The following is a 21,384-nucleotide window of genomic DNA, read 5'->3' as shown; positions in this document are numbered from 1 at the left end:
TGATACCATTGCAAGGCCAATGCCACTGCAAGGCCACTCCTGATAACTTTTGAAAGGTCATGACAACTGGGAGAGGCTCCTTAAGCCAGTCTTTATTCATGTTTGGGATTGCCCCAACACAGGCACAGGACTTTGCACTTGGCCTTGTTGACTTTCAGGAGGTTTGCACAGGCCAATCTCTCAAAACTGTCAAGGTCCCTCTGGATGGCATCTCAGAATCATGGAATCACAGAATAGGCAGGGTTGGAAGGGACCTCTGAAGACAATCTAATCCAACACCCCTGCCGAGAAGGATCACCTCGAGCACATTACGCAGGATGGCATCCAGGCGGGTTTTGAATATCTCCAGAGAAGGGGACTTCACAGCCTCTCTGGGCAACCTGTTCCAGTTCCCTCTCATATTCAGCCAGAACCTCCTGTGCTTCAGTTTGTGCCTGTTGCCTCTTGTCCTCTCACTGGGCGAAACTGAAAAGAGATTGGTGCCATCCTCTCTACACCCTCCCTTCAGGTATTTATATACATTAATGAGGTCTCCCCTCGGTCTTCCCTTTTCCAGGCTATACAGACACGGTTCTCTCAGCCTGTCCTCGTACGACAGGAGCTCCATTCCTCTCATCATCTTCATAGCCCTCCTCTGAACTTGCTCCAGTAGTTCTACATCCCTCGTGTCCTGGGAAGCCCAGAACTGAACATGATACTCCAGGTGTGGCCTCACCATGGCTGAGTAGAGGGGGAGGATCACCTCCCTTGACCTACTGGCAACACTCTTCCAAATGCAGCCCAGGATATCATTGGCCTTCTTGTCCACAAGGGCACATTGCTGACTCGTTGTCAGCCTGCGGCCCACCAGGACTCCCAGATCCCTCTCTGCAGAGCTGTACTCTTAACAGGACACACACACACACCAGCCTATATTGGTGCTTAGGGCTATTCCTCCCTAGGTGCAAGAACCTGCATTTGCCCTTGCTGATCTTCATGAGGTTCCTGTCAGCCCAACCCTCCAGCCTGTCAAGGTCCCACCCTATCTCTTCCACCCAACATGTCAACTGCATTACTCAGGTTAGCGTCATCTGCAAAATTCCTGAGGGTGAACTCAATCCCACTATCCAAGTCAGCAACAAATACGTTAGATAATACTCGTCCCAATACAGACCTCTGAGGGACACCACTCATCACCAATGTCTGCACTTGGACATTGAGCCATTGACCACAACTCTCGGTTAGACCTTCCAGCTGATTCCTTACGCACTGAGTGGTCCATCCCTCAAATCCATGTCTCTTCATTTTATAATCAAGGATATTGTACAGGACCATATGAAATGTTTTTCAGAAGTACAGGTAGATGACATCAGTTGCTCTTCCCTTTTCCACCAGCACTGTAACACCATCGTAAAAGGCCACCAAATTTGTCAGGTTTGATTTGCCCTTAGTGAAGCCATGCTAACTGCCACCAATCTCCTCTCTGTTTTCCATGTGCTTTAGCATAGTTTCAGGAGGATCTGTCCCATGATCTTGCTTGGCACAGAGATGAGACTGACTGGCTTGTAGTTCCCCAGGTCTTCCTTTTTTCCCTTTCCTAAAAACAGTGGTTATGTTTCCTCTCTCCCAGTCGGTGGGAACTTCCCCAGACTGGCATGACTTTTTAAATATAGTGACCTAGCAAATTCATCCACCACTTCCCTCAGGACTATTCCCTCAAATCCCTACTACTGAAGAGTTTTATAAAGGAACAATTTATTCCTTTTCTTTGCAGGTGCATTGCTATAACTACTCAAGCTCTATGGAGCTTGTCATTTAATTATTCTGGCATACGCTAAAAAAATCCAAAACCCTTTCACATATGCTCATGTTCAACTGCGCTATTTTCTACCTCAGAGAAGGCCATGCAATATGATACTGCATGTGCTTAAGCATCTGAATAGCTTCATACACCTGAATAGTTCCAATCACCTCAACATCTGCAAGACTGAAACCAATGAGGAGACCACAGATGAAACAGTCTCTACTCTCTCTAGAGTACTAGATACACTTGAAAAGATTGATGTGGAGAAGAAAAACAACAACAAAAAAGACAGCTAGAGAACAACTCCAGCCCAACAAAGACTAAAAATAATCTTAATTTTTTCCATAAGGAAATCATTCTAATGATGTAAAAAGAAGGAAGATTCTCACTATTTCTGTGACCTCCACTGAAGCAAGTCCAAAGAAATCTTTTCAATACTTTTCATGGCACAGTCTGTCTCTGCTATTATTCGAATCAGGACGATGGAAGGTACTTAAAAGAAATGCCTGAGATAAGAAAACCTGCAAAACAGTGCTCTATCTGAAAACCATTTGAATTCCTCACATAGCACACATACTGTACAGAGCAACCACTTAACTGGATGAGGAAAGCATTAGAAAACTACCAAAATGTCTTTAACTAGCATTAATTAGATCCATGCCAGCCATTAAAGTGAACTTTAAAGGAAATGCCTACAGAAATGGGTGTGGTGGGGAAGAGCTAAGAAAATCTGAATCTATAATAGTTCAGATATATTGTATTCACTCTCACACTGGTGCAAACACAGTCTTAGGCCATATTCCTGCTGAAATCAGTGGTGCTCCCAAGTATTATAAAGACTGATGTTAAGCCATAAACAAATATTTTAATATGTAATAAACAAGTAATACTTTGTCTTAACTATTATCTGAGGGAACAAAAATGGTTACTTGAACGTGGGTTGGTCAAACTAACGTTGTATGCCTGATGAGCACTTGAGCCTCCCCAGTAATGCAACCTTCCATAGACTAAAAGCAAATGGATCTACTCAGAGCTGCATCTGTAAGGCAATATGTCTTAGGTGCAACTGACATTTCATTTATGTATGTGAACCTGCAGATGCCTCCCAGTTATACTACAGGTTGAGACAACTCTGTTACGATACAGGAGAGGATAAAGCATTCCCAGCAGGCATGGGGATTATGATCACAGGCTTAACTCCATATATATTTTTTTTATTTCCGCCAGTGCCTCTATACTTGTCCCCTTGGTATCAGACTGTGTAGGGGAGTCATTGGACTCCTGTTACAAAGAACCTGGGGGCAGAAAGGGACGGGGAGCTAATTATGAAATAACTTAAAATCTTCTCCCACTGTTATGCAATCTCAAGTATGTGCACAAGACTTAAACCAAAGCATTTATACATAGCAAAGTCCTCTCCTCCCACCACTTAGGCACTTGCTTAAAGATATGAACGAAGACGTGACTCTTCTTTGTTTCAGGCTTTGGATTGTCACTATTACCTTTACATCACTGAAAGCTGCATGACAGAAAGACCACTGACTGAATGCTGACAGATACAGCATTTCTTTTCATATCCAAATTTTCACACATGTAAAAGATTAACAGTGAAAAGCCACAGGCAGCCAGGCATGTAATCTGCAAAATGAACGCGAACTCTGCATAACTATTCCCAGGCTAGAAACAAATATATCTGAAAGGCACTTATCATGAAAGCAGCTTTGTTTATATTTCAATTAAAAACAAGCTTGCCAAATATTTCAGCTATGTCCTCTCTATTGTCTGATACAGAGTCCACACTCACCAGTCAGCTGTTAACCCTTTACTGTACAAGCTTATAGTTTCTACAGGATTTTTTGTATGCATGGTACAAACTCCTCTGGCATGTTTGCTGCAATCTACTGGTGCTTCTTGCTTCAGATCCTCTCAATCTACACTGTTAGGTCTGTTAGAACACTGACAATGTAAAAGTGCAGGTCCCTACTAAAAGAACCGACACACAAAAACTAATATCATGTTCGTGTCTCTTTAAACGCTGAGGTCAAAATACCTACAATTGCTGACACTGACGATCAGCTTTACAGACAGAACCTAAGAGATGAACAGCACTCTTTGCATCATACATTGACGAAAAGGGACACTCAGGAATAAAAACAAATATTATTGTGACCATATGCAAGTTAGAAGGTCCAGCTTGCTATTCAACCATCCCACTTAGCAGCAAAGGGAAAAAAATAGTAAAAGTTGCAAGAATCTTCTATTTGTAAGCAGCTCTTGGATGTACCCAGGAGAACAGTGATATGAAAGTAAGATGTTATAGTGGATTCTACTTGAATCCACTACATGTCCTATCTTAAAAGAAGAAAAATGAAATGTAAAAAGTAAGAGAGAAAGAAAGAAAAAAAAAAAAGGAGGAAGGGGAAAGGAGAAAAGAGGAAAAAAAAGGAAAAAAAATAAAAAATTAAAAAAGAAAAAGGAAAAAAAAAAAAGGCAAAGGAAAAAAAAGAAGCAGAGTGGCTTAACCCAAGCCAGGGTCCAGATAAAAGGTATGTAAAAGCATTCCTTTTTCTCTTTTCTTGTAGCAGCTGAATGGCAACATCACCCCACAGCTTTTGAGAAAGTAGTCCGGTAGGGAAATCAAAGAGCTGTCATTCCATTAGCATGCCTCGTATGTTAGCAGATCCCCACAGAATCTCATCTCTGTATTCCTTTTGGTTCAAAGGTGATAGCTAACGTGCTCTGAATGATTTTAAAAAATACAGTCAAAATCCTCAAGTTACTCTAAGTCACTGTTCTGCTCCCTACAATACGAGCTGGCCTCCCCCATACTAGCTCAAGACAGCATAAAAATGAATGGACACAGAAAAGCACGTTACTCTAAAGCAAGCCAAAGTAACTGAACCACTACTAGCCTTAAAGAGCTGCAGAAAAATAAGCTTTGTGAAATTTACAAGCATTGCACAATCTCTTCTGTCCCTTGATCTATCCTTTGATGGCTTGCTTCATCAATGATGTAAAATTCCAGCCTAATGGAAGATGTATCCAAAACATTCCCTGTACCAACAGCCTCATTCAAAGGTTCCATTTCACCGTTCACATGAACAGCTGATGAAACAATTCCTTTAAACAGATTTCCTGGCAGAACTGAAGATACTTACAAGTGTAATGGAAGAGCTGGTGCAAGATGTCTTCTCTACCCAATGTAAGTAATTTCTTTTTTGACTGACTGCATTCATGGAATCATAGAACGGCTCAGGTTGGAAGGGACCTCAAAGACCATCCAGTTCCAACCCCCCTGCATTAGGCAGGGACACCTCCCACTAGATCAGGTTGCTCAGGGCTTCATTTAAGCTGTTCTTGAACACCTCCAGGGATGGGGCAACCACAACCTTTCTGGGCAACCTGTTCCAGTGCCTCACCACCCTCTGAGTGAAGAATTTCCTCCTAAACTCTCATCTAAATCTCCCCTCTTTTAGTTTAAAACCATTCCCCCTTGTCCTGTCATTACCTGATTGAGCAAAGAGAAGCTCTCCAATTAAGGGTAACAGCAAAAAATTGCTCTCCAACAAAGAAGGCCACATTCTATAAACTTGGTATTTCTCATTCACTCAGGACTCACCTTGGACTTGTCCTACCAGACAAGCATTCTCAAGACACTCGTTCCTTTGAAACACTTCTGAAAAATGTACACTGTAATCCCCTGCATTCAAGAAAAACTCAATGGCACTTTGGAGCTTGACATCGAGCTAGCTTCAACTACAGTTTGGCACTACCAACTTTGGCACTACCAACTACTCCACCACGGTGCTGAGCTGTTCATCTCTCCTTCCGACATCTAGGGAACTGTAAGAGTTTCTGTGACAACAGTCTCTGCTGATACAACTTTATTTTATTCAGGACACCAAAGGTCAGATGATTGCCACTTCCCTTTTACAATATTCATTTTTATTCTTCATTAAGCCAAGTTATTCTGCCATTCACCTGAATTTCTTGGCATAAGATTTAGACTCAAGTCAGAGCTGAGGTACAAGGAAAGGTAAAGCAAGAATCCAAAACAAACCCCTCCAGTATTAAGCATTAAAACAACATATCCAGAGACACGGTAGATGCCTCACGGTTTGAATTATATCAGTAAGGCAAAATGTACTGGATGAAGATCTTAAGCACATATTATGAAAAAGGTTCATTTAGGTATGTTTCTTTACAAATCTTTAAATCTACAGAAGAAAAAAAGTGGAGAAAGATTTCTCTGGGAAAAGCAAAAAAAGACCAGAACAGAATTGAAGAAAGTTTTAGTATACCCAAGGGAAGAAATCCAATTATTTAGTTCCTCCATCTGCAGGAAGTTCTCTTAAAGATAAAAGGCCCATGATCATATGAAAGGATGTAGAAAAGAAACAATGAATTAAAGGAAAAAAACATCAGTAAGCAAATTACGAAACTAATGACACTGAGTAAGCACAATTTTAGCTTTTCTACAGAAAGCTTGAAGGAAAGATTACTTTGAAAATCATAGTTTCACAGAAAAAAAAAAAAAAAAAAGTAAAAGGAAAAGAACTTTAGTGGAAGAGAGCTAAGTATTGACATGCAAAGTCCAGTGACAACTAGCTGGACTGGACGAAGTGAAAAGGAGTGCACAATTGTAATCGTGACTAGGGGGTAGCAGAAGCTTATGCTACTATGTAAAGCCAGAAAACCTGGAAATGGTGAATTTATGACAAAAGGATTTGGCTTCCTGTAGAAAGAGTTCCTCCAATGGATGACACAAGTGCTAAGACTTCCTTTTTGCGAAGCTTCTTAACAACCTCTACAGGGCTCACTGGGAAAAGCAGAATTAAAACTCCTGCATATAGAAAAAGGAGACAGCAAGATGGTCCACCATTAAGCATGGTTCTTCTGGGGAAGCCATATTGCCTTTCATCATCTCTCCTTCTGCTTTTTCAAATGCTAAGGTGCCAAAATTAATAGGAGACTGAGATAACACTGAAACTCTCTCTTGCCACCTGCCTACCAACTTTAAACTACCAACTTTACTGAAACTTTTATATTTTGTACTTGCCATATTCAGCTTTCAATTTCACAAAAATAGACTGAATCAGATTATACCCTTACAAAAAAACAACTTTGGTCTCACAGTTTTTTCCTTTGTACAGAGCACATGAAATAGGACAAGAAACAGGCTTCAGTGAAAGATGCTTAGGATCTTTTTTATTATTTCAGCTGCCAGGGAAGAGAATAACTTTATTTCCTCTTTTGCATAGTATGTGCTACCCTTCCCAGCAAAAGTTGTTCCACCTTTCATTCAGAGCTAAATTTTCCCAATCTGTTGCTAGCCAAATTCTACCATTACTGTTTCAAACACTGAGAACAGTTTCAAACTCTGAGAACAACAGCTTATTTACTGTATTGCAATTTTTTTGTTGCTATTGTTGTTGAGAATAGTTAAACATAAGTACACTTAAGCAAGCCTGAAAGCAAAAACCCTGAAAAACTCAGGCAGCAATGTTTTTCCTTTCATTGTCTGAGAAGGTGAAGTTAACTGTTTTATGCTCTTCACAGTTTTAAAATGATATACTTGGGGGTTTTATATTTTAGAAAATAAGTGTCTGTTGAGAAACCCTCCAAATAACTTGTAGATTGAGATAATGACAGTCATCATTAGTTTCTTTTGCCTCAGGATATCTCCCCCAAAATCTGCAGTAACCAAATGCTGAATCAGCACTTTGTTACTTTGCTCCATTGCCATGGAGCTCTGAGGAAGCATGCAAATGTGCAACACTTTCTACAAATCTACTTTATTAATAAACTGAACTTTATAGCACAAGATCACTCAGATATTTCACTGACTTAACAACAGAACCCCTGCTTTTTCCAGTATTTCTTCAACTCTCTAATTTAGATGATTTAGAAAAAAATAAATCATCTTAACTACTAACAGTTTTTGTCTCCTTCTCAGATTTTTCTTTTTTGACTTTCTTTATCTTAAAAACAAATTCCTATTAAAGTCTAGTCTAAATCTATCCTCTTTTATTTTAAGACCATTCCCCCTTGTCCTATTATTATCTACCCAAGAGTCCCTCTCCGTTCTTTTTTTTAAGACTCCTTTAAGTATTGAAAGGCCACAATGAGGTCTCCCCAGTCTTCTCTTCTCCAGGGCAAACAGCCTTGGCTCTCAGACCTTCTTCATATGAGAGGTGCTCCAGCCCCTTGATCATCTTTGTGGCCCTCCTCTGGACCCGTTCTAACAGCTCCACATCCTTCTTGTGCTGAGGGCTCCAATGGAGACAAAATAGAGGGGGACAATCACCTCCCTTGACCTTCTGACTACTCTTCTTTTAATGCAGCCCCAGATGCAGTTGGCCTTCTGAGCCGCAAGCGTGCACTTCTGGCTCATGTTGAGCCCTTCATCTACCAGAACCCCCAAGTATCTCTCCACAGGGCTGCTCTCTGTCTTCTTCTCCCAGTCTGTTCTCATGGCTGGGATTGCCCTGACCCAGGTGCAGTACCTTGCACTTGGACTTGAACCTCATGCGGTTCACATAGGCCCATTTCTTCAGCCTGTCCAGGTCCCTTTGAATGGTGTCTCTTTCTTCTTTGCTATCAGCTGCACCACTTAGCTTGGTGTTGTCTGCAAACTTGCTGAGGGTGCACTTGATCCCATCATCTGCGTCACTGATGAAGATATTGAAAAGCACCAGGCCGAAGACAGACCCCTGAGACCTGCTCATCACTGGCTTCCACCTGGAACCATTGATCACCATTCTGTGGCCATCGAGCCAGTTCCTTATCCACCAGATGGTCCACCCTTCGAACTGTATCTATCCAATTTAAAAATTATGATGTCATGTGGGACTGTGTCAAAAGATTTACAGAAGTCCACGTAAATGATATCAGTCTTCCTTTGCTGACTGATGCAGTCACTCCACCATAGAAAGCCACCAGATTGGTCAGGTATGATTCACCCTTGGTGAAGCCAGTCTCAGATCACCTTCTTGTCCCACATGTGCCTTAACATTACCTCCAGAAGGACTTGTTCCATGATCTTGCCAGGCACAAAGTTGAGGCTCACCAGTCTGTAGTTCCCCAGGTCTTCCTTTCTTTCCCTTTTTAAAAATGGAAGTGATGTTTCCCTTTTCTGTCACCAGGGACTTCGCCTGACAGCCATGATTTTTCAAATACGATGGACAGTGGCTTGGCAGCTACATCAGCCAATTCCCTCAGGACCCTGGCAGGCATGTCATCAGGCTCCATAGACTTGTAGTTGTTAAGTTGCATCAGGAGGTCCTGAACTGCTCTTCGCTTACAGTGGGAGGGACTCTGCTCATCCAGCCCCCACCTAGAGATCTGGGGACTCATGAGATGTAGCAAGCCTGACCAGCAGTGAAGACCAATGCAAAGAAGTTGTTAAGTACCTCAGCCTTCTCCACGTCTGTTGTTGACAGTTGTCTGTCTTCATTTGTCAGAGGTGTTACTCTCCCCTTAGTCCTTCTTTTGCAGCCAATGTACCTGTAGAATCCCTCTTATCCTTTGCATCCCTTGCCAAATTTAGTTCTGTCAGTGTCTTGGCTTTCCTGATCCCATCTCTGCACATCCAGACAGTGTTTCTGTACTCTTTCCAGGGCACATGGCCCTGTTTCCACCATCTGTGCATTCCCTTCCTTTGCCTAAGTTTGACCAGCAGGTCAAACTGAAAGATACAAAACAAAACAAAGAGGTAACAGACAAAAACATCTTAGAAAATTCTCACTAGAAATCAGAAAGTGTTTTGTCACTAAGAGTAGTACAGTATTGGAAGAGGTTTCCAGGATCATGGTGGAACCTACATCAGGAGGGGGGTTCTTAACTCAAAGCGAGTACAGGTGGTCCTGTTCTTAGTCACCGGTTGAATTATAGACCCCTAAAGGTACTTCCCAACCATCTTTTCTTTCTTTCTTTCTGTGGTAACAGTAATTTCTTCCTCATGCATAACAGTGTATCACAGTCATCTCTAAACTTTTTAAAATTGCTTACCTCTATTAATTTTAAAAAAAAAAAAAATCACACACCTGCAATATATGTATATGTATTTAATTATGAATTGCACATGTACTGCTGAAGTTCTGCTATTTCCTTCCCATCTTCCAATTAATTTTGATTGTAGAATTGTTGTTGTTGTTCTGCTTTTTGTTTGCTTGATTGTTTTTCATATAGGAGCTGGTTTTGGCTGTTTTTTATGCACATTCATAAACTATTCTTCACTGTTGTCTCTGTTCGTTTAGAAGGAGTACACTTCACAATTAAAAAAAAAAAATACCACCACAGGGTCAGATGGTGTTGAGTATCTTTCCCCCTCTTATCAAAAACCTACAAATAACAACCAGGATTACAACTCCTGCAACAATATAGCAAAACCATGCTTGTTAAAGAAAAGACAAAGTTACTACTGCTTGGAGATTCTGTTAATTTCTATTTGAGTGGATCAACTCTCTTTGCAAGTAACCAAATCAGATGGGCAGAACTGGCAGGATAAGGGAACCTGTGAAGATGGTGGCTCTAGCATACACATACTAACTTTGCTGCACTAGCAAGGCCAGCTTCATTTTCTTCATTTAATAGTACTGACAAGAATCTCAGTGGTACATATTATGTGCTTGGATATTACAGAAAACATAATGCAGGAGCTGACAACCTGGAAAATTAAACAGCATATCTGGAGAGATGGTAAAGAATTTCTCAGATGTTTCTTTGGTGGAAGAAATAACATGTTTAAAAGCTAGAACCGAAACTACTAATAAGTAAAGGTAAGCTACACTGCTGTACTGGAGGCTTCTAACTTCATGCAAATACTTCTTGTGTGCATTTAAAGAAAATAAATAAATAAACAAACAAACAAACATTCTTGTCTTATGCCTAAAGAGGACTGCAAATCATCTCTGCTGCTCTTTGAGGAAATATCCTTGGAATAGCAGCTCTCCTCTTTAAGTACTAGGTGAGCAAGGCTGTCTCTGTGACATCTCTACAAGAGTTCCTGTCTTTCTAGCAAGATGAATGACAAGAGTGGGTATCCACTAGCTAGGACATTCCTGTGTTACAGCAACTTCTAGCTCCCATAACGGCCCCCAGAGGCTCCTGCCAGTAACAAACAAATGCAACCCCCTGAAGCTGTGCCAGGCATGAGCTTATCTCCAGGCAACCCCAGGATCAGGGAATTAATTGCACTTGCCCTCTGCCCCTGTCCTCACAGAGATAAATATTACTAAAAGGATGATTTACCAGACCCCAGTTTTCCCCATGCACAGTCCCTACCCTGAAGATCTTACTCTCCCGCATTTCTGAGGAAGTTACCATTCCCCTGACAGACTCTTAGACTGTTTACAAATGCTTGATATCATTGACTCACTCAAAAATACTGAAATATAAGTAAGTCATACTTGCTGAATGGAATTTGCAACACATCTTTAAAGCAGTAAGATCTGCATCATGCTTTTCTGAAGTTGTTTATACTAATTTCAGTTTTATTTCCCCAAATGGTACCAGAAAAAAAGAGTCTTCCCTAGGGACTAAAGCAACCAGTTGTGCGTCTTCTCGCATATTTTAAAAGATCTTGCAGATGCTCTGTTATTGACTTTAAGCATAGTTTTGCTGTCTTAGGAATGCAATTCATCTGTTGAAGCATCTCCTCAAGTCATCCAGGTCACATGAAAACACAGAGCTTGACATTTATAAAAACATTCTTTAGGGAGAGGGAGCCACTAATACAGCTGTCAGTCCATAATGCATAAACAGGAACACTACCATTTTGCCTTTAAGTTCAGCAGATCATCCAGTCATGAACAAAAACAAACCCAACAAAACTATTAGGGTACAATTATTAATATGACTTTTTTTTTTTTTTTTTTTTTTACAGCAAAATAATTAACTGCCATTAGAGTCAGTTCCATTCTTAGTTTATCTCATAATGGATTTTCATATATTCACATTGCTGTATAGGACAATTAGCATTAAATTGTAGAAGTTTTAGAAGAAAAAAAAAATCCCTAGGAATCATAAGTGTACTAACTTAAAAAAGAAGAGTACTCATTTTTCAGGCAGAATGTTCTGGAAGAACAAGCACCCTTCAAGAAAAAAAAAAAAAGAGAGGAAAATGCTTGCCCTGTTCTTTGTGCTACCAAAGTTCATTAGGAATTAAAATTGCTTGACATGTGGGAAACACAGGTCTGGGGTGTGTCAGCAGAACTGAAAAATGCAACTCCTCTACTGGCAGATCCACTGAAAAAGACAATTAAAAGGGGGAGGAGTGGAGCACAGCAGAGCAAATGTCAAGTGAACAAAGGAAGGACTGAGTTCAGGATTGACTTTCTGACATTCTTGGAAAGCAAGCACCAAGACTCAGTGAAATTTTCAGTTTCATGTATGATCCTATCTACTGTGCTTAAGGCAGAAAAGAGGGTCAAAGAAAGTTTCAGTTCTGCATTTCTCATCTCAGTCCAGTTCCCTGGTGCTAGCACCAGAGAGGTCTGAGTATGCAGCTTTTGATGTCTCAGGAGAACCTAGCAGGAGGAACGGAAGCAATCAAACTAATGTTCAGACCTTAGACCAACCATCTCACTTCGCCCCCCCCTTTTCTAAAATACTGCACAAATGTGTAGTACAACCTCTTCAACCTGTTCGCTTTTCTGGAGTCACTTGCTCATAATAAATGTCCAAACAGCTCATTGCAGCCTGAATACCAAATATGAGGGCTGCTTTTTAGATTTGAAGTAGGATACCTATACCATTTTTGCTTTAGAACAACAAAAAATATATTTTTTTTTTCAGAAGCTGCTTTTAATAGCCTTAAATTTAAACTGATCAGAACAAATTCTATTCAGCTAATCTTCAGTGTTCAGATCATTGTTGTAGCAGGACTGAAAAGTGGAGCTATTAGGTGTTTTTTGCTCTGCCTCTTAAGCAACCAGCAACTCTCCTTTTGGGGATGGAAATCCTTCCATGAATATCCACTGCTGCTGGCTGAATGAAAAAAATGTCTTCATTAAGGCCATAAGAATCATTAAGACCCTTTCAAAGTATTCTGATGCATCCTGCACATCATACCATGCAACAAGTTGGTTGCTCTAGGACTGGAAAATTCAGATCTGGACTAAGAAAACAAGAATATTTTAAATCTAACAAAGTACTGGCTGAAATAGAAGAATTACTCTGCCAATGCTTGTGGCACAATACACTGTTTACCTCATTAAGCAAGAAAGCAAAAAAATATGTGAAATTCCTCATTCAGGAAAGACTTTTCATTCTGCTGAAAGGAAATTCAATGCCACTATAATCTTACTAGAAACTCCTTGGAGAAGGAAAAAGAATCAGTCTAGGCAAAGCTTTTTTAAGGAGTCAGCAATTACTTATGTTTCCCGGCAGTCCCCTTTTTCCCATTTCTTCTAATAAAAAAGAAGAAGAAAAAAAAAAAAAGTCCCTCCCTAACAGAAAAAACAGCTTCACAAAGATCTCGAGTCGCCTGCTTCATGACCTGTCACTTCATTAAAGATCACAGGGAAAAAGCTCATACTGACAAAACTCGGTGTCCACAAAACTTTGTAATTTCTCTGCAGACTCCAAACCTTGCTACTTAACACACAAGGCTTGATTCTTTCCCCAATTTTTTTTTTCCTTCAAAGTTTGTTACCAACATAAAAGCACACCACATGCAAGCAAGCCCCACCCCACCCACAACTGCACAAATGAGCTCAGGAAACTCTTGCAGCACACTGCATTATAGACAGAGCTCTATCACTGAATTGCCAAAGTGATATATTTTTTTTAACCCCTATCTTCCTCCCCGCACACACACTTCACACACACAGTGCGGACTCCATTTCACTCCCTACAGCACAGACTGCGTTTCACTCCCTCCTGCGCAGCACTAAGGCGGCGGCTAGCAAAACAGAAGCCCCACAAAATCAGTTTTCCGACTGGGGAAAACAAACAAGAAAGAGGGAGAGCAGGAAACTACGAACCTACCTATGGAAGCCATCATGACAGAAATTCTCTCGCGAAGCGTGGGCTGTGCACAAACTTTTTTCAGGGCAGAAAAAAAGAAGAGCTTCCTCCTATTGAGCCGATCGCGCTGCATTCTTTCTGCAGCTCAGAAGAGTACAGCAGCCAGGCGAGCTCCTCCACCGCGGGGAGGCTCGGGAAAAGCCATTCTCCACATCAGAATACCAATCACTCTGCTCTGTGCATTACAGCTCCACAGCAAAGAAGTTTCCCGTGTCCGCATGGAAAGAAAACCAGACTCACTCTAAACAAAGCCATTCATTTGAAGACGGAGTTCACTCCATCCAGACAGAAAATAATTCACTGACCGTTCCGGCTCGCATTGCTGCTCGCTGTTCCTGCCAGCATGCCCATTCAGTGTACTCATGCTCTGGTAACTCCACCTCATTTGAATTATTTATTTTTTTAAAACCTCCCTCTCCCTTCCCCCAGACTCTCACACTCACTCACAGCAGACTCTAGCACGCACGGCACTGCTCCCCAAACACTTCCCAACTTGTTTCCTCGGTCAGCTTACAATCCTCACAGTCCTTTTCTTGACAGACTACCGGCAGACAAACCACAGGGGGTTGGTTGGCTGGTTTGTTTGTTATTAGGCTGATACCCATTCATGGTTCCTGTACCATTTAATTTGACCTCCCAGATTTGTTTCTTTCAGAGAGAGTTGAAATTGAGGATCTAAGTGCTTTTTAATGTGGGCAAAGGCCAGCTGCCGTATAATGCCACACCAGCTCACCACTGATAAATTTAGTATGCAGAGCTCTGAAAAAGTTTGACTCACTTCCCATGCCTTCTTTGACAAAACACCATGTGCAACCTTGCTGTACTGCATTCAGCATTACCCCCCATCATTGTTCAGTGCAGGTTTTATTTACAGGTCAGGAAAATGAGTGGAAACACTGCAGCACCAGCACGGGCAGCACGCTTCCTCCTCAGATTGTTCTTCAGTGTCCCAGGGCACCAGATTTTCTGAAGGGATGGCTACAGGAAATGACTTGATATGGACAGAAACAAATACGAAGATGTAAAGCTTTCCTGTTATGAATTACTCAATTGCTTTCAAATTTCTAACAGCAACATACTTGCAACATGCACACTAAACCATGCTGATAGCCTTGAAACACACAAATCAGCTTGATTACAGAGATGAATACTGGTAAATTAGGTAATACTCTGCTTTCTGCCATAGACCAAAAGGTACACAGAATCAAACTACTTTTTTATAAGAACATTCACTCCTGCCACTTACTTTTTTTCATAGCAGCTATTCATACTAAACAATTTCTTAATAGTAGCATTCAGGAGACCCAAACAGCAAGTACTGATTGTGACAGACACCATAGTATCAGCTAAAAATAAGGAACAATCCTTGTCACAGAGGCAGAACAGGTTATTAATGCAGCAGTCCAGTACTGCCATTAATTATTTTGATTAATTTATTCTACAACTACACTTTCTCTTTGTCTTGGATGTTTCTTGGCAGAGACAAACACATTGAACACTCTTCAAACTCCTATAAACAGTAATTACTAGAGAAAATCTTTCCATAGAAAGCATTCCTGGCTTTGCATAAAAAGCACTGTATTCACAGGAAACATTTGGATGTCCAATTTCCTTCCCGATTTTCAAGTCTGAGAATTTACACTTGCTGAAATGGAACAGAACATGAACAGTAACATTTATACATGATAAGAATTGTTTGAGAAGTGAAGTGAAGGCTTAGTTAATGAAAAAGCATTCATTTCCAACGTAATGTGTAAGTGTAATATAAGTAAAAACTAGGTGATTAGAATTACATTTGAGACAGTAAGGATGGTGGAAGGGCTGTGGAAGAAGCAGAGCTTTAAATAATTCAATAAGTGGTTTTCCTCCTCTAGTCATAAGAGATATTCCAGGAACAAATTCTGAAATGGCAGGAAAATATATTTCACTTTTCTGAGGCCACTAAACAAGAAGACCATAAATAAATATCACCTTAATTCACACGCTTTTAATTATAGAATAGAGTAGTTCAGTTGGAAGGGACCTATAAAGATCAAGTCCAACTGCCTGACCATTTCACGGCTAAGTAAAAGTTAAAGCATGTTATTAAGGGCATTATCCAAACGCCTCTCAAACACTGATAGGGGCATAATCCATCTCTCTAGGAAACCTGTTCTACTGTTTGACCACCTTCACGATAAAAGAATTTTTCCTACTGTCCATCCAGTCTGCACATCCACTGCACTGCTTTATGCTATTCCCTCACATTCTATCATTGGTTACCAGGGAGAAGAGATCTGCACCTCCCTCTCCATTTCCTCCATTCTAGAAGTTGTAGAGAGCAATGAGGTCACCTCTTAGCCTTCTTTCCTGCAAACTAGACAAACCAAATATTGTCAGGCTCTCCTCACAGGAGAGGGGGGTTGGAACTAGATGATCTTTAAGGTTCTTTCCAATCCAAACCATTCTATGATGAGCCTGCCTTTCAGCCCTTTTATCAGCTTTGCTGTCCTCCTCTGCATGCTTTCTTAGTATCTTAGTATCTTATATCCTTTTTATATTGTGCAGTCCAGAATCGCATGCAATACCAACACTAAATAAAGTGGGAGAATCACCTCTTTTGACCAGCTGGCTCTGCTGTGTTTAATGAATCCCAAAATGCAGATTGCCCTCTTGGCTGCCAGGGAGCACTGCTAGCTCATGTTGAGCCTACTGGCGACAAGCACCCCCAGATCCCTATCTGCTGAGCTGCTCTCTAGCCACTCATCAGTCTGTATCTGCCTGGCATTACTCTATCCCAGATGCAGAACTTGTTGTTTTCCTTTGTTTGACTTCATGCCATTCCTGATCGCCCAATGCTACTAAACTGATCGTTCAGACGTAGCCCCACTCGCTACAACCCTCTAAGCTCTTTCTATTGAGCCAGTGTAAGATGAACCTGTTTATCTCACAGGTGGACAATTTGTCTAGAAAGATACTGTGAGGGACAGTATCAAAGGCCTTACTAATATCCAGAAAGATTATGCCCACCTCCCACCAAGTGGATGACCTTATCATAGCAGGAGATGAAACTAAGACGGGACTTTCCCTTGATGAATCCAAGTTGTCTATGCCTGATAACTGCTTTTTTCTTTGACTGACTTTCCATATCCCCCAGGACAATATTCTCCATAATTTTTTTTTCTACGGACTAAGGTTAAACTAACATGTCTGTGGTTTCCTGGGTCTTCTCTCATGCACTTTTTACAGATGGGTATAACACTGCCTAGCTTCCAGTCAGTAGTGACCTCCCCAGACTCCCATGAACTTTGGTAAATTATTGAGAGGGGTACAGATATAATACTCACTAACTTCCTCAGTACTATGGGGTAAATCCTGCCAGGCCCCATGGAATTAATGAATGTTCAGCTGATACAACTGTTCCCTAACAAGTTAGGTGATCACAAATGGAAAGTCCCCCCAGACATGACCCTCCGACTCAAGAGGACCAGGCAACTGAAGATCTATAATTAATATGAAAAACTGGGGTGAAAATAGGCAAATACCTCCATCTTTCCCTCATCCCTACTTGTTAGGTGACCATCTGCTCCAAGTATTTGTGCAATGTTTTCCTTGGACCTCCTCTTGTTGTTGACATACTTGGAAAAGATTTTCTTGTTGTCTGACACCACAATGGCCAGTGTCAACTCAAGTTGAGCTTTAGCTTTTTTCATTTTCTCCCTGCAGATGTAAGCTGCAGCTCTGTACTCTCCCTGTGAAGCCTGATGTTGCTTCCAGAAGACATAAACTTTCTTCTTCTACCCTTACTTCAGGAGGAGTTCCCCGTTCAGCTAGGCTGGACTTCTGTTCTTCTTGCTTGACTTACCATACAATGGGACTGCCTGCTCCTGAGATTTTAAAAAGTGATTCTTGAAAAGTGACCAGCTCTCATGGAACCCTAAATCCTCTAAAACCACTTCCCAGAGGACACCATTAACTAGCTTTCTGAGTATTTTAAAGTTTGCTCTTTTAAAGTCCAGGGTGACAACTCTGCTAACTTTTTTCTTCTTACAGCAACAATTCTGAATGCAAATTACTCCTCTCCTACTTGGCTCACTAAGTACTTTTGACCAGAAGCTATCTTCAACGCCCTTTAGGAATTTCCCAGACTTGCTTGTCATGGCAGTATGATATTCCCAGTCTGGGCAGCCAAAGTCTTCCATAAGGACAGGGGTAACCAATCCCAAGATTTCCCCTAACTGGCTATAGAACAGCTCATCTGTGTCATGGTCCCTGGTGGGCAGTCAGTAGTAGACACCCATGACTGTATCTGCCCAGCAATGTACCATTCTCCATCAGACAACCTTAAAGGAGGGTTGCTCAGTCACAGCAACCCTCAGTGCTCAGCCCTCAGTCACAGACTCAGCAAACCCCATGATCTGTAAAGGAATGGTATACATTTACCCAGCACTCTCACAACAGAAAGAAATCTGGGAGTCAATCACAAGTCACTGTGCATTTCAGATTTAGTGCTATGTGTCTGAATGTGAATAGCTTTATGATTTTTTAAAAAAAACTTTTATGAACTTGCTTAACTCAAGCGTAGAAAAATACAGAATAAATTACTTTTTCCTCTTGTACAAGAGGGAAGAAACACAAAGAGAATAAAAGTAGGAGAACAGAATCTTAATAAATAAATAAATAAATAAATGATAAATATGGCCTTTGGGCGCCTAATTGGGACTGAACGTGTATTTTGTCTACTTCCTCACACAATACTGGCAGTTCTGTAATTCCAAAATTACAAAACACCTTGGATTTGTGAATGCAGCAGACCAGACCTTCACAGGTACCTAAATATGGGATCATTTAAAGACTTCAGTTGCTCTGAAGAGGTATGCTCACAGCTGTACTTCAGTTTTTAGAGCTTTCTTCTACTGTAGCCTTCCCTTAAACTACATGGATTACTGTGGCACATCACAGTCAACAAGTGCAACATCACAGTAAGAGGTCTGGCTCTGGTAAATTTTACTTCATGTAACCACAGCAAGGGAAGCACTTGTTCCCATGGATGTTTGTTACCTTAAGCTTTTCCAACCAAAAGGACTAGTAACATTTCATAAAAATGTTACCATGTGCATTGCTAACTAGCATCAATAGGCATATGTAATAACAATCCGTATCAGCCAGACTGCTTCCTTATCCAATCTTCTATTTCTATTAAACTGATGATAAATTTCTGCCTATTGCTTATCTTTTACATCTTCAGATCAAGCATGAATCAGTGTTTTTAAGGTTCTTCTTCCTTTTTTATCTTACATATATGCAAGATATTATTCAAATATACTTTCAAGAACACATATGTATGCAGTTATTCCATTAAAACATTTAAAAAAAAAAAAAACACACTTGGAAAAAGTCCTTCAAAAGCTTTTCTTTTGTAAAGTAATCCATGATTCACTGGCTATTAGAGAACAGAAAAAACAACAACCCCCAAAGCCACCAGTGTATCAGGATTTTTTCCAAGTTTAGTTGAAGAGGTGCATCTGCTTTGAGACTCTAATCAGAAGCTATAATACAGTAGAGGCTTGTATAAACATTTTTTTTTTTCACAATAATTTGATTACATAAACATTTCTTTGACATTTACAACTTCAGAATTATTCTGTTTATCCTGTCATCTGAATGTTAGAAGTGATCAGCCCTCATAGACATGAGTGAAAATTAAAAGAAAAACTGCTAAAAACCTTTGGAAATGCCATAATCTTTTACGATCATGGGTGCATAATCCAAGAAAAATCAGTTATGCTGGACAGCAAATATAAAATCTTAAATAAAGAAATAAATGCCAAATAATGCTACTGCTTTATTTCAGAGAAAATGCCTCTGGGCTAGAGCTACGAAGATGTTGGCTAAACACTTCATGACTAAACTTTCAGACATATTGCTGCTGAGTGGAATTCAAAGCACCAGGCCACAAGCCTGGATTTGCCATGTAATAGATGGGGCACTTTTATAGATGAGGATAGATGGGGAGCTTTGAAAGAATCTTGTTAATTTTGGTCACTTAAGGCTAGGTTACAAACACAGCATACAGGTGGTTTTATGCAACTGTAGAAAGTTAGCTAACAATTGCAGGCTGAAGGAGTATTTTTACACGAGCTTCACCATTACAGACTTTAAGTACTTTATTTATAGAGACAGCCCTTTATCCTCTATCCTATTCATGTCAGTGGCTTTAAAAGAATGACTACAGAGCTGTCAAGACCTTAGTGATCATATATAAACCTAGCAACAAAACTATCACTGCATTCAAGCCAATATTTACTTTGCTGGTTGCAATTTTGTTGTCCACTGAGTTTACAGTCCTCAGTACTGAGCAGATTCTAAGGTGACAGAGCTGCGACCATCACAATGGTAACACACTGTTATTTTGGTATTCTTTTCTAACTAGCCACGGGCCTTTTCTGACCTGCTTTTATTCTCAAGAGTAACTCAACCTGAAATTTCAAAAATTTCCACGTCTTCCTAAATGACTTCTGAAAACAGTTCTTTGAGATGCAGGTATTTGCAAACCTGTTAATGAAACTGTTTGGTATGCTGCCACTGGTGCTTAGCAAAGTTCCAAATAACATTGATTATTTGCTCCTTGACAGAGCAAATATAAACTAGAATGATATTGCCAGAATAAATATCACATACAGAAGGAGAGATTTTGAACATATTTGACATTCTCTGTTTTGTTTTGTAATGTTTTCCTACACTTCGCCTTCTTTTTCAAACATTCTTCATTACAAATTCATTGCCAAAATATTTGTGGCAACTGAATACAGGCAGGCAGAGTTTTCAAATCAACTAGGCTGTCCCTCAGGCATAGAAATAAATGGTAAAAAAAAAAAAAAATCTAGGTACAGCAGGAACTTTTTCACTAGCATTATACCTTACAATTTCTTACAGCAGGAGCACAGAATGAGGTCTGTATTAGTTATGTGGTTCTCAGCTTTCACGTAGAAGGACAGTTTATGCATACCCCACTGAGTAGGCGGTTTTATTAACTCTCTGAGTGGGTCATCTCCCAGCTGGGAGTAAAATCAGTTTACAGAAACTTACAACTAACAGGCACCCTTGAAAACCACGGAATGAAAGGTATTAATAGTACACTCTCTTTTAACCAAATATAAGAGTAGCAAAATGACAACACTGAAAAAAAAAAAAAAAAGAAAGCCAAAACTGATGTGTAATCTCAAACTACCTTTAAAATACTGTAACTAGCATTTTGCAGAACAAAAAAATAATTTGCTTTCCATTGGATAATCTTTTGCTGTGACCTACAGTAAGCGTAGAATGTTCTATATAAGTACAGAATAAAAGCATCATCTTAGGCATCCCATCACAGGAAACTAGGAGCTACATCTGTTCACTGCATTCCATACAGACAGGAACCTGAGCACTCAGAAAAAACACTCATTGGTATCATTTATTCAATTTTTTTCATTAATGCAATATAAACTTTTCTGTCATTTATATGATTAATCTTTCTGAGTTTGGTGAGTAAAATACATATAAATGAAAACTCAGCTTGACTCCAACAATTAAAAACATCTGAAAGAAAG

The 21,384-nt window shown here is 40.3% G+C and overlaps 1 protein-coding gene across 5 annotated transcripts in view; it reads right to left on the bottom strand.

Moving 5' to 3' along the window:
* The window catches only part of TNS3 (tensin 3), a 246,082-nt gene that overhangs the window by 25,865 nt on the left and 198,833 nt on the right, over positions 1 to 21,384 (bottom strand). The window lies entirely within an intron of this gene.

The sequence above is a fragment of the Aythya fuligula genome, chromosome 2 (genome assembly GCF_009819795.1).
Source record: "Aythya fuligula isolate bAytFul2 chromosome 2, bAytFul2.pri, whole genome shotgun sequence".
Lineage (NCBI taxonomy): Eukaryota > Metazoa > Chordata > Aves > Anseriformes > Anatidae > Aythya > Aythya fuligula.
The sequence above is the reverse complement of the archived record's forward strand: the minus strand, read 5'-3'. Positions and strand labels throughout refer to the sequence as shown.